The sequence below is a fragment of the Euprymna scolopes genome, chromosome 40, assembly GCF_053919585.1.
Source record: "Euprymna scolopes isolate OS-2025 chromosome 40, ASM5391958v1, whole genome shotgun sequence".
In the NCBI taxonomy this organism is placed as follows: Eukaryota; Metazoa; Mollusca; class Cephalopoda; order Sepiida; family Sepiolidae; genus Euprymna; species Euprymna scolopes.
In genome coordinates, this window is record NC_136521.1 from 38,489,973 (window position 1) to 38,504,894 (window position 14,922).

Here is a 14,922-nt window from a genome sequence, read left to right on the forward strand (position 1 = left end):
ATACATATGTACGTTTAAATATATATATATATATATATATATATATATATATATATACAAAAGATGGCCGACTTGTAACAACGTGGGGATGGAATTGCTTTTCTTCAAATGTAAACACCAGGTTCATCGCGTACAAAATAAACCTTTTGTTGGTAAAATCGAATGAAAATAACATCTGACGAGTTGGTGAGAAAAAAGAGATTTTTATGAACACATAAAATCATAAAATTTCCATCCCATTAACGAAACGGCTGTAATGAAGAAATCCAAGATAAAATAAACAAAAGTTATATAAAAACGTAAGTCTTTGAATTTCAACAAAGTTTTGTACAACATATATATATATATATATATATATATATATATATATAATTACCGTTTTATCTGCTTATTTACACATGCATCGGTTATCGAATAGCATAAACTATCCAGTAATTGTCTGATGAAGTTACTGGATCGTTGATACGATTCAGTAACCGAAACATGTGATAAAACGGTAATAAATATATATATTTGCTCTGCAACAGCATTGAGTACTTTCTTCAGGTTTTTACTAATTACTATTTTTGCTATATATATATATATATATATATATATATATATATATATATATATATATATATATATATATAGGGTGTTCATAAAGTTACTATACAGTCTTACAAGTTACTATACAGACACCCTAAAAATAAATATTAACTATTAATACAAATATAATACAATAAAACAATAAGACTGTATAGTAACTTTACGGACACCCTGTATAATATAAAGTTGTATGTGTGACGATAACTCTCAACCTATATACTCAACGAATTTTTTATCTACATATTTAAAATTTGGTGAATAGTTTATACAGACATGTGGAAAACTTATTAATCGTTTTCATCCGGAAAAGGCTTCTAAGGAGTCAAAATTAAAAAAAAAAAATTACGTGTGAGGGATCGGATTTTCATCTGTTTGTTAACTTTATTCAAGTCAAGCTGGCCTAATAGTTATCGTACTTGGGTCACATTTTGGGGGGATTTGGTTTCGATCTCAGCTCGAGTATTTTTTTTTAATTACTAAAAGTGATCAGTTCAGAAAAAAAACATACTACTCGCATGCACATGTTTCAGTTTCTTTCTGAATTAAACTATAATATTTACACGTATTTTGCATCATATAAAGTGACCTTGGCTCGCTGTGTGCAAAAAGTCTCTACAAAACTCCCCTCTGAATATTTCGTCTCCAGACTTGAATTTGGTATATATGGTATTTTGACTTGCCGAAACCTTTTCTTTTGGTTTTAAACCATAAAATAACTGAGTCAAAATTGGGGAAAAAGAAAATATTGATCCTACCCTGGCGTAAGCTGACATTACCTATTTTCTTCTACACATGCGCTAATTAAAAGTTATAGTTTAAGTAACGTTATTTTTTACTTTGCAGTTTTGTATACGGATAGATTTAGGTCATGCGCTAACGGATAAGGCTAGAGCGTAATACTTTGGTTTTGATTTTAGTTGCTGAGACCCGAGTCATTTTTACACGAATTCAAATATAATATTAAAGAGTATTTTACGACCGGGCAATGCCGGGCGGCATGATACTATATATATACTACTATATACGCTAACATATATAAAGGCTTCCTTCAGTCTTGACAGACTATGGATACCCACTGTAAGGGTGCCTGCGCGTGAAATTTGTGTGGGAAGAGTTGCGCAATCTCCTAAGACGCCTCTCCTGAGTCAACATTGTTGCATACCAGTGGAAAGTTGAGGTACAAGACGACTGGAAACAATGCCGAGATAAGCGGAGAGCACATACAGCGCCTAGTATTCCCAAATGGTCACCCATCTGGTATTAGCCAGGCTTAACGTTGCTTAACTTCAGTGATCTGACGAGAACCGGTGTGTCAACGCGATTATATATATATATATATATATATATATATATATATATATATATATATATATATATATATATATATATATATATATATATATATATATATATATATAGTAAAATGATGCATAATTTATAATTAAAAATCGGTTTCAAAAGGAAAAACAAAATCAAAACATTTATAAGTTACAATCAACATCCAAATAAATGCTTTGACGATAATTACGGTTTTCAAAAGACGAACAATTAAAAGATACATCTGCCTTACTTAAAAATTGCTAGGTTTATTTATGGTGTCTTTTACATATTATAAAAACAAACACCCACTACTTTTGCTGATGAGGAGACTTTGTTTAAAAAAAAAAAAACTATATGCCAAAATTATTGTCCGTGACTTAATGTCTATCACAATAAAAACATCGTTTCCAAAACGTTCGTGCAAATTATTGACTTTGTTGTTGTTCCTTCTTATGAAACAGATTCTTAATTTTTAATTCTAATTTGAATTTTAAATCATCAATCACATTACTAAATATTAAAGTAGCTCTAGGATATTTGCCTATCGAGCTTATTATATATCTGAATTACAACGAACACTGTTCTTTTCTTGTATTTTAATTAAATGAGTAATTTTACTATCACATTAAAATACACTCTGCTCTTTAGACTACTGTTCTAACCCCCTTTAAATTATAAATATATATATATATGTGTGTGTGTGTGTGTGTGTGTATATTTAATGTGTATGTGTGTGCATGTAGGTTGGTGGGTGTGTTTGTAAAAAAGGGGGAGGTAATTTCGGCATACAAAATCATTCTGTTTCTTCCATGTGAAATTTCGTGACATTATAATACGTATTTTTTTTAGGGAGGATTAAATAGGTGAACATGGATGCTTATATAAAGTTATGCATGTCAATATGTTGACAGATTCTATGTGTAGGATTTATATCTAAACTAATTAACCGATCATTACAATGTTTTGCATTATAAGGCAGATATGTTTCAACTCAGTTCATGCAAACGAGCAAAATAGTAACATATCGTCGAAAAATAGCTATTTTTGACTTTCCTTTATTATTTGCATTAAGTAATAACAATTCTGAAAATTTATGTTGCATAATAATTGTTGGTTTATGTTTAAATTTATAGCCTTGCAGCAAACATAGTTCATAGTTCAGGCTTCAACGTAAAGGAAAGAGTAATCGTAAACTAAACGTTTTGGTTTCGATTCGCGGTGTTGGTGAACGAGTCATTTTTTTAAATTTTTTAAATTACTATATATTGGGTCCAATATGATATATATATATATATATATATATATATATATATATATATATATATATATATATACAAAAATCTTACCTGTCTGTTTAAATATATGTATGTATGTATGTATACTAAAACTTTCGACAGAGGCGATGGATTTATACGAGATCGTATCGTTTTAAAGTTGGACCCTTCGGAGGACAAATATCGAAAATTGGCTAAAGACATTAATTATTTCTCAACTGTGCACTTTTTTCGACAAAGAGGGGTCGATTTTTTCGCCGATATTTTGAAATGTCGTCCCCTCTTTTCGAATAACTAGCTTTAATTTAGTAATTTAAACCTTCGCCACCTTCTATTTGGACATGGACGCAATGGCAAAGATATCACGTATTTGATCACGTTCTTTTCCTCCTTCGCGGCCCGAGTTCGCGCCTGCCTACTAATTTCTTTTTGTCTTTTTTCGACACACACCTCCAAACACCCGGGCAACGTCGGGCGCTCAGGCTAGTATAATAATACATACAAAATTTTCATCAATCAAAATAGTGTATTTAAACTTATTTTACGGCCGGACAATGCTAGGCGGCCTGCAAGTATATATATATATATATATATATATATATATATATATATATATATATATATATATATATATGAACAAATGATTAATAAAACATGTTAAAAGACATCTTGAAAAAGAGTTAAAAACATATTTAATTTTAAAAAAGAAAACACAAGATAAGTGGATAGGCCTTAATCCGCGGAGTTTCGAAGAAATACTCTCCTTCTCATCAGAGGGCAGGAATTAGCAAAATGCAGGATCGGATTTTGCATATAAAAGTATTTAATGAAACTACAAGTAAGTCACAGATCTTACTTGGTTAAAAAAAAGGGTGAGGTAAGGGGAACAGAAGGCAAAAGAAAAATGATACAAAGATTACACATGAAGATATATATATATATATATATATATATAGAGAGAGAGAGAGAGAGAGAAAGAGAAGACTTGAATGTCATTTGTGCGGTCGAGTTTCGATCCTACCTTGAGGCAGTTGCCTGTCTAACCGCGCTAATGAGCTGTGAAACAGCGAAACAGTACTGTATTTGGATAACTATATATATATATATATATATATATATATATATATATATATATATATATATACATGGTGCATTGGGAGGCCGATTGATATCACCTAAAAGGGCATGTATTGCCTAGATTAAAAGGATTCACGTGCATTAACGTGTTTAAGGGATGTTGGATGCAAGCGGAAATCTCTCAGATACAAGACAGTTATATTGCAAGTTTGTCGAATTATGCCAAACTTGATTGATAAGTCAAGCGAGGGAGAAAACTTACACCATTTCCCCGTTTTATACATATGTAGATATTTTATATATTACATTTAATATACTGTATTCTATATTATATATATATATATATATATATATATATATATATATATATATATATATATAAGATGAATGTGTGTGTCTAGTTACGAATAGGCTCATATATGGTTGACTATTAAAAAAAACTGATTACATATAATGATAGAAGATGTATCGAGACACAGGAATGGGTATGTTTGATCCTGCAGAACTGTGGTTAATTAAAGTTGTGGTGTCTGCGTTCGAGCCTTCGTCCACGAAGTATGGAAATAAAAAACTGAAAAATTAAAAAAAAAAAAAACGTTTACAAGTGTGTTTGATATAGATGTACATCATAATACTTTGAAAAGTATGTTTTAACTTAAATAGGTATATTAAAACTGTAGGGTCTGCGTTCGCGCCTGACATCCATAGAATGGAAATAGGCACACCCTTTAATAAAGACTTTTCATATCTATCTGTATAAGTATACTTTGATAATTATGTTTCAGTTTGAAGAAATATGGTATCATAAAATTATGGAGTGTTCGTTCGCACCTGACCGCCATAGAATGGAAATAAGTTACAAAGTTTAACAAGTTTTTTTAATATAACTCCACAGAATATTGCGATAAGTGTTTCAGTGTGAACAGGTATGGTATAATAAATTATGGGGTTTATCTATTTTATTTTTACTTCCATCATATTTTGCTTTGGTTTTGATACCCCCAAATTCGAAGTTATCTCTTTACAACCCTTCCTTTTCACAACCTATCACACTTTCATAAATCAGAGCCCATTTTCTGTAGGCTGTTTTTGAATCCAGTCAACAACGGATACTATTGCTAGTATATATATATATATATATATATATATATATATATACATATATATTTGTTTTGCATATAATATATATATATATATATATGTATATAATGTGTATATATATGTGTGTATATATATGCGTATAATGGGTGTATATATATGTATCTAATCTGTATATAGATATATGTATATAATGTATTTGTATATATATATATATATCTATATATGTATGTATATAATGCATTTGTATATATATATATATGTATATAATGTATTTGTATATATATATGTATATATATATATGTGTATAATGTGTGTGTATATATATATATAATGTGTGTATATATATGTGTGTGTGTATATATATATATATATATATAATGTGTGTATATGTATGTGTGTATATATTTGTATATAATGTCTGTATATATATATATATATATATATATATATATATATATATATATATATATATATATATATATACTAGCATGGGAGCCCAGCCGTCGCCCGGGTATTTGGAGATGAATGTTGAGCCCAAAAAAAAGTGGTTAATATTTTTTTAACTTTAACCCCTATTATGACCCCTTAATATTTATTATTTTTCGGCTCAAATTTGGTTATTAAAGTAGGTCCATGTCCAATGAACCAATATCTAAAAGTTCAAGTGTTTAGACCGAAAATTGTCGGAGGAGTTTGGTAGAGTTCTCAAATGTCAAATCGTTGAACTTTGACCCCTTAATCGCCAAATTTCTGGCCGAAAACCAATCACATCAATTTTTCCAAATCTCAGTACCCTGTATATCAATTTCGAGTCTGTAGACTAAAAATTGACAGTTATTGCGTAGGGAAATGTACACACACAGACACACAGACACACAGACAGACAGACAGACACTTTCACTTTTATACATACATATATATATATATATTTAAGTGAAAGTGACTGCCTGTCTGTGTGTATGTGTGTATATATGTTAATATATATATATATATATATATATATATATATACGTTAACACATATATATATACACGCAAACATATACATATATATATGCATGCACATACATATACATATATACATACATGCATATTTATACACACACACATATATATATGTATGTATGTATAAAATCGCATAATTCTTTTTGTTCTCTTAAATCAAAAAGACAGAAATTTGTTTTTGTCTTTCTTCATGAAATAAAAACAAGTAAACATTCACTTAATCTGTGCTCATCTTGGGCCTTTTCGTACGGTGTATCATTCGCATCGAGTTTTCTTTTTGTTTTTACCTCCATTTTTGTTCTTTTTTCCACGTACCATCTGAGCATGCGCGGATTCCGATTTACGTTGAGATACGCAGGAACCACACATCTAAGGTGAGAACTCTGTTGCTGGAGAGGTTTTGCAAGAATATCTTCTCAAGAGACATGACAGGGAAAAGTGGTAGCTACCAGGATGGGTCGGGGGACAGTGTTCGGTTAGGGTGAGGCTGTTCCCTTAAAAATGCGTTACGGAACAAAAAAAAAAGATATACGAGAAGAGGAGTGGGAGAAGCAATTGCAAATACAAATGTTTGATTGGTAAGCAACTGTCAAATGTCTGTGATTCTCCCCTTTTAAAAGGTTGAGTACGTCGTCCACCCTCCTATAAAGTGAAATATTGAAACCTCTTTCTATTATTTTCGAAGATACAGGGAATGACTCAGAACATTAAAGTATCGATACGTGTTTGTTGTTTTAGAATGTTTAAACAATTCTTAAAACAAGACTGCTTCGTTCGTATGCGAAAGTATTGTCATTTATTTATTTTTTTTTTTACTAAGTTTTTTATGCAAAAGATTCTCGTAGTTTTTCCTTTATCCAATGACCTTCTGCAGTTGTTCTTTTATTCGTATTCATTTACAAAGCACCCATTTTTCCGTACTTTTCCTTTCTTTATATCTATATATTTTTTTCCTATTCCGTAATCCAATCTTTCCGTACTTTTTCTATTCAGTTCTTTTTCGAACTTCTCTTGTCTGTAGTTCTTCATTTTTGTGGGTTTTTTGTTGTTCATTTTCTGTAGTTTTTTTTTTTTTTGTGTAGTTCTTTTTTGTGTAGTTCTTTTTTGTGTAGTTCTTTTTTGTGTAGTTCTTTTTTTGTGTAGTTCTTTGGTCTGCAATTTTTTCTCTAGTTCTTTTGTCTGTAAATATTTTCTTTTTCCTGTACTTCTCTTGTCTGCAATTTTTCTTTTCTTCTGTAGTTCTCACGTCTATAGTTATCTTTTCCATTTCAGTATTTTTCAGTGTCCGTAATTTTCCGTCCGTAGCCTTTTTTTCGTAGTCCTTTCTTTGAATAACCTGTTTTCCGTAGCTCTTTTTTAATTAGATTTTCCTTTCCGAACTTTCACCTTTTCGTAGATTATCATTTCCGTAGTTTTCCTTTCCGTTACTATTTCTTTCTGTAGCCTTTGCTTCATGTATCCGTAATTTTCCATAGCCCTTTCTTTCCGTAACACTTTCTTTCCGTAACACTTTCTTTCCGTAATTTTTTTCCATATTTTCCTTTCTGCTTTTCTTTTTCTTTTTCTTTTCTCATAGTTTTTGCTTTATATATTTTTTCATATATATATATATATATATATATATATATATATATATATATACACACACTTATATATACACTTATATATATACACACACACTTATATATATACACTTATATATATATACACATATATATACACTTATATATATACACTTATATATATATATATACACACTTATATATATACTTATATATATACTTATATATATACACTAATATATATATATATACACTAATATATATATACACTTATATATATACACTTATATATATACTTATATATATATATGTATACTTATATATATACACTTATATATATACACTTATATATATATATATACACTTATATATATATATACACTTATATATATACACTTATATATATATATATACACTTATATATATATATATGTATACACTTATATATATGTATTTCAGCGTATATTAATATGTATAAGTGATGGGACAATTTCGTACTAAATTCTCAATTCCTGTATCGGAATTGAGAATTTAGAACGAAATTGTCCCATCACTAATATATATGTGTGTGTGTGTGTGTGCGCGCGCGCGCGAGTCATTATAAATTTCTGAATATGTTACTATAAAAATCTTATTTTGTCCCCACTACTAAAAAAAACACATCTTCAATATGTCTATATTTCCTCAAACGTATAAATACACTCGTAAAGGGTGGGGGTAATCTAGAGATTTTAGTCTTACTGGAATTTTAAATCAATAAAATATTTATTATTACTACAAGCAATGGAAGATGATTTTATAAAATCAAATAAAATGGATAGTTAAAGGAATCGGTTTTGGCATCGGAAATTTGGCTCAAATTTTCCCGATTCCAATACCTTAAAAAGCTCCGATTTATCCGATTCCCGATTCCAATTAATCGTCCCAACACTACTATATATATATGAGAGAGAGAGAGAGAGAGAGAGAGAGGGAGAGAGAGAGAGAGAGACGTGTGTGTGTTGGGATGATTAATCGAAATCGGGAATTGGAGAAATCGTAACTTTTGTGGGTATTGGAATCGGACAAATTTGCGCCGGTTTCCGATTCCAAAAACGATTCCTTTAATGATCTCTTTATTTCATTTTATTTAAAACAAAATTGTCTACTGATAATAATAACTAATAAAATACTAAATACTTGCTGGTTTTAAACGGTCAGTAAAGCTTAAATCTATAGATATCAAATATGGGTTTACGTTTGGAAAATTATATACACATTTAGCATGTATTTTTACATTTTATTTTTAAATATTTAGAGATTTATAAAGAATATGAATCTGTAAGTTTATACGGAATCGGTAATTGGATCGGAATCTCGGAATATATTTGAAAAAATGTCTCATCACTAATATATATATATATGTGTGTGTGTGTGTGTGTGTGTGTGTGTGTGTGTGTATGTGTGTGTATGTATATATATATATAATTTTATTTTTGGCAATTCTGCTTATTGGTTTAAGTTCATGTTGTCAGTAAATTAAAAATTCATCATAGCTGGTTCGTATATCTTGACTATCAGTAAATTATCGATTCCTTCACTGATAATTGCGAATGCCTACAACAGAAGTGTTTGTAAGTATATAAATTATATATTACGTTGACACAAAGCTTCTCATTAGATCACCGAAGTTAAGCAATGTTGAGCCTGGTTAGTACTAAGTGGCTGACCAATTTGGAAATTCCAGCTCCTGTATGTGTTCTCTGCGTATCTCGGCATTGTTTCCTTGTCACTGAACTTAAGCAATTCTGATTCAGAAGTGTGGTTCGCGATTCTGCGATTCTGGTATCACAATTATTTGCGTATCTGCCCTTACAAGGGTGTCCATTGTCTCTTGAGATGAACGGAGGCGCAGTATATTACTTACAAACACTTGTGTTCATGCTTTCGCAACTATCAGTGAAGGAAACGATAATTACTGCTAGTCGAGATTCGAGCCCAGCCATAATTAATTTTTGATGTATTGATGACATGAACTTAAAACCAATATATTACAGCGCTCAATACCAAGTAGAGCTACCAATAATAATAATATATATATACTGATCACATAACTGACCACCTTATAAAAAACCCGTCTTGTGAAGCAAATCTTAGCACGAGGTCTTTTTCAATCTTGAGTCGTGCATTTCATTTAAATATCTTGGGGACTGTTTACGTTAGGTGGAGAAGGCCATCCCTCTGTAAGCAGAAGGAATACCTCTTGGGTTTGAGTGTGATTAGTCTCTACGATCTTCGAGTCATATAACGTTGCTGTATTTCAATCGCTTTCCCCCGATGTTTTATTTTTATTTGTACATATTTTCGATCCCCATTCGTGCTTTTTCCCCCTCTCAAATCCCTCGATACGGCTTTGATAAAGTGTGGGGCGAACACGGTCAGCTGACTACCCCATTTAAAAATTTCTGTTTCTTCCCACCCCGTTAACTTTATTTTAAACGTTGGCTTTATTTGAAGCGTTTTAATCATGAATTTTCGTCTTCCTTTCATGATTGCATTATATATATATATATATATATATATATATATGTGTGTGTGTGTGTGTGTGTGTGTGTGTGTGTGAAGAGAAATAATTAATGCAGGATAACAAATGTGTTAAAGTCAATACGTTGGTTGGTGCATGTAGATGATTTGTATGTAGACTCAAATCTTTCGAGTAACAGTAATTATCAAATCGTGTACTGATAGTTTTGAAAGGAAGAATGCTAGTTTCTGTAGGGATAAAAGAATGATTAATATATATATATATATATATATATATATATATATATATATATATAAGTAATTTATAAAATATATATGGCGATTAAGCTACACTGAATATTCCGCGTTTTATCGACTCCAGGATTCTTCAGGCTTATGCGCGATTTTTGTGGTTGTCTGGCATTTTTCTATACGCACATTTATTTTATTTATTTGTCTATTTTCTATTGTTTTAGTTAGTTTTAAAGTTATAATAATAATGCTAATAATACTAATAATAATAAATATAAATCAACTTCGGACAGCAACAACGATACTCAAAATAAAAATACTAATAACGAACAAGATAAATTCAACTGTAGATACCGCACACTTTGCCCACTTCAAAATAAATGTCTAACCAAAAACATAGTTTACCAGGCCATAATATTATCGAACGAAAACCCGAATAACAAGAAATATTACGTAGGTATGACTTCCTTAGATTTCAAAACTCGATATTATGACCACAAAAGTAAATTCAACAATAAAAAAACACTGTATGAAAACAACGCTAGCAAATAAATAGTGGGAACTCAAGGAAAGCGGTCGTTCGCCGGAAGTCAAATGGAAAATAGGAAGACAAGCAAACACCTGTAGAGACCTAGACGACACATGTAGATTATGCTTTTATGAAAAATTTGCTATCCTGTACTTTAAATAACCCTAACATCCATTAAACTGTAGGAGAGAAATAGCGAACAACCGTGTTCATAGGATAAAATTTACTCTAGGATAGAGATACAAAATAATTTTAAAACTAACAAAAATAATAGAAAATAAACAAATAAATAAATAAAATAAATAAACATGCTACAAAAAACATCCTATATATATATATGTGTGTTTATATATATACATACATAGCTTTATATATAACATAAAAAAAGCTAACCTAGATTTAAAACAGGTCAAGACACTAGATATTCAGGCTAAACAGAACGCACAAAAAGAATCAGGTCAATCAGAGGTCAAATGGATTTTTGTCCTATAAGTGCATGCCCATTGGTTCTTTAAGAACCCCAATATCTATTAAACTGTAGAAGAGAAATAGCGAACAACTGTGTTCATAGGATAAAATTTAGTCTAGGATAGAGATACACAATAATTTTTAAACTAACAAAAACAATAGAAAATAAACAAATAAATAAAGGAAATAAATCAACATGCGTATACAAAAACTTACATATATATATATATATATATATATATATATATATATATATATATATATATATATATATAACATAAAAACCTAACCTAAATTTAAAACAGGTCAAGACACTAGATATCCAGGCTAAATAGAAGGCACAAAAAGAACCAGGACAACCAGAGGTCAAATTGGCCTTTGTCCTATAAGTGTATGTCCATTGGCTGATAGGAAGGGCGCGGTTGATACTAGAAAGCTGATTGGCTAACTAAAATCTCAATAGAAGGTGCGTATATAAAAACGACAGACAACCACAAAAATCGCGCATAAGCCTGAAGAATCCTAGAGTGGATGAAACGCGGAATATTCAGTGTAGCTTAATCGCCATATATATTTTATTAATTACTAACTAGCTCTACCTACGTATTGAGCACTTTTGAAGTAAATACTTAAAGTTTACGCATAAATCTATACTTTTGTATATTAATTTTATGTGGGTAAATGAAGTAGTTATATATATACATATATATATATATATACATATACATACATATATATATATGCATACATATATATACACATATATATATATATATATATATATATATATATATATATATATATATATATGCATACATATATATACACATATATATGCATACAAATATATACATATATATGCATACATATATATATATATACATATATATATGCATACATATATATACATATATATATATGCATACATATATATATATACATATATACATATATATATACATACATATACATATATATATATATAAATATATATGATGATTGCAAACGTCTTGTCAGACGAGTGCCACTCTCTGACACTTAATGTCCATGAGCCCAGAAACGACTTCTTTTTTTTTCTTAGTTCTACTGGTGAATTCACACGCTCACGCAGGCATGATACTGAAGACGGTCATTGAGATCAATTATTACATGTTTCCAGCATTTCAAGCCTCCATGCGTCATAACTTTTCCATCGCCACAGGACCATTTTCATAGACAAATGCCTGAGGGAGTATCTATACAAAGATGATGTTACAGAGTCTTAGCTTTGTACGGCAGCTAAGTCTCTCTCTCGGTTCAAAATGTTGAGATCCAGCAACAAGCAAGAGCAAGATAGCCAGCAACAAGTTAAACTGCAGACCAGCTTAATGCGGGCACTGGTCTCCCGCTTTATGGTTTTTTAAATCAGAGATTTGCTTCTCCCAGAAAGGTTGCCTTCACCACGGCTTATGGGAGCCTTCTCCACCCCAACACACAAACACACACGGTGCTAGTTGGCCGTTGACCCCCAAAAAGGGTTCATTCGCCCTTTGGAAGGTCTTGTTTTTAATCCTTCAGGGAGACCAGCCACCCTCCTCACCAAACAAGTCTGGTGGTGGAACCAGTTTAGTCGCCGGTGACCCGACCATGAGGCAGGTAGTACTGGGTTACATGGTACCAGTAGCATATGACATGACCTGACACACCTATATATACATATACATATATATACATATACATATATATATACATATATATACATAAACATACATATACATATATATATACATATATACATATATATACATATATTTATGTCTACATGAATATATATACATATATATACATATATACACATATATATATATATACATACATATAAATTCATATATATATATACATATATATCTGTGTGTATATATATCAGAATTACAGAATATTAGTGCAACATTAGTATCGAATCCAGCAAAGGGAAGCAATGACTGGTCGCCTATTTATGACGTTCTTTAACATTTCTTTTTATCTGTAATCCCGGAAAATTAGATGCTCATCGAAAAAAGTTTAAAAGATATGAGGAGTAAGTTAAGTTTCTTAACGAACAACTTTATATATAGATACGTTTTTTTTTTCTTCCTCCGTCATCCATTCTTTCTTTATCCACAGCTTTCTTCCACTTTATGCTTACCTTCCCGAAATGCAGCCTTTTCTTTGAATACTTCGAATCTTCATCTCTTTTCCTTGCCTGTCCATCTGCAACTACCCCAACCACTTGGACACACGCCCTTTTCACCGGAGACTTGACATCGACCTTAATCAATGCGAAAGATAGTCAAATCAAGAGACGAAATCGCCTTTCGGACGATTACGTCCTCTAGCAACGACTCTCTTCGTGTCTTTTTCTTGATTCTATCAAAAAGTCTTTAACGTACTCGTGAAAGACCAAAAAGAGGAGAGAACCGTATAAAGAGAATCCAGCCAACCCACACGAGCAATTAGAAAAATGGCTCCTGGCGACGATCTACTGAAGTGATAACTACCGAAATTCTGGGTCGCGTTTTGTAAGGTCGACATCCATAGTTTCCACGCATTCAAAGCTTTTGTTTGCTTGGCCATAGTAAGGTTTCTTAGGGGCGTGCTAGAAAACAACCGTACGGTCACTGGAGGTTTTCGGCTCGCAAAATTGTATTTCTCTTTTAGCTTCTATATTCACAAAGATGGCGTCTTGTAGAGAATAGGTTAATTGGTGGAGATTAGAATGTTGGCACGGGTCTCGCTTATGTTTACCGAATTCTTCGGTCTATAAATATGCAAAAAAGTAAAGAGGAGTATCGACTGATCAAATACTTTATAACAGAATTGCTTGGGTTATTGTCGAGGATATTGTATACGGAAAAGACTACGTAAATAAATTGCGTCTGTATTTTTAGATGAGAATTTAATGGATGATTCCAATTACTATTCTGATCGTGTAGGTGATTCGCAAAAAATTCACTGTATAACCTCCGACCTTCTTCAGGTGTTTCTTGGGGAATTTTGGAATCTTTATGTCAAACTCGTTACAACTTAAAGTGGTTATATGTTTGAAATTAAAAAAAAAAATGGAACTTTGCAAATGTGTTATTGTAGAAAAAGCAATAGAAAGTTAATACACAAAATATTATTCGATATCCACCATCTGCGTCAATAACTAGTTGAAGACCTTCAGGAAAAGCATTACATGTGTCAGGAATTACTTTCTGGGGAACTTTGGTCCACTCCTTCTTCAG

General features: G+C 31.0%; 1 protein-coding gene across 6 annotated transcripts in view; it reads left to right on the forward strand.

The window, feature by feature from the left end:
• Positions 1-14,922, forward strand: part of LOC145265495 (paired box protein Pax-6-like) — a 1,005,138-nt gene that overhangs the window by 580,240 nt on the left and 409,976 nt on the right. The window lies entirely within an intron of this gene.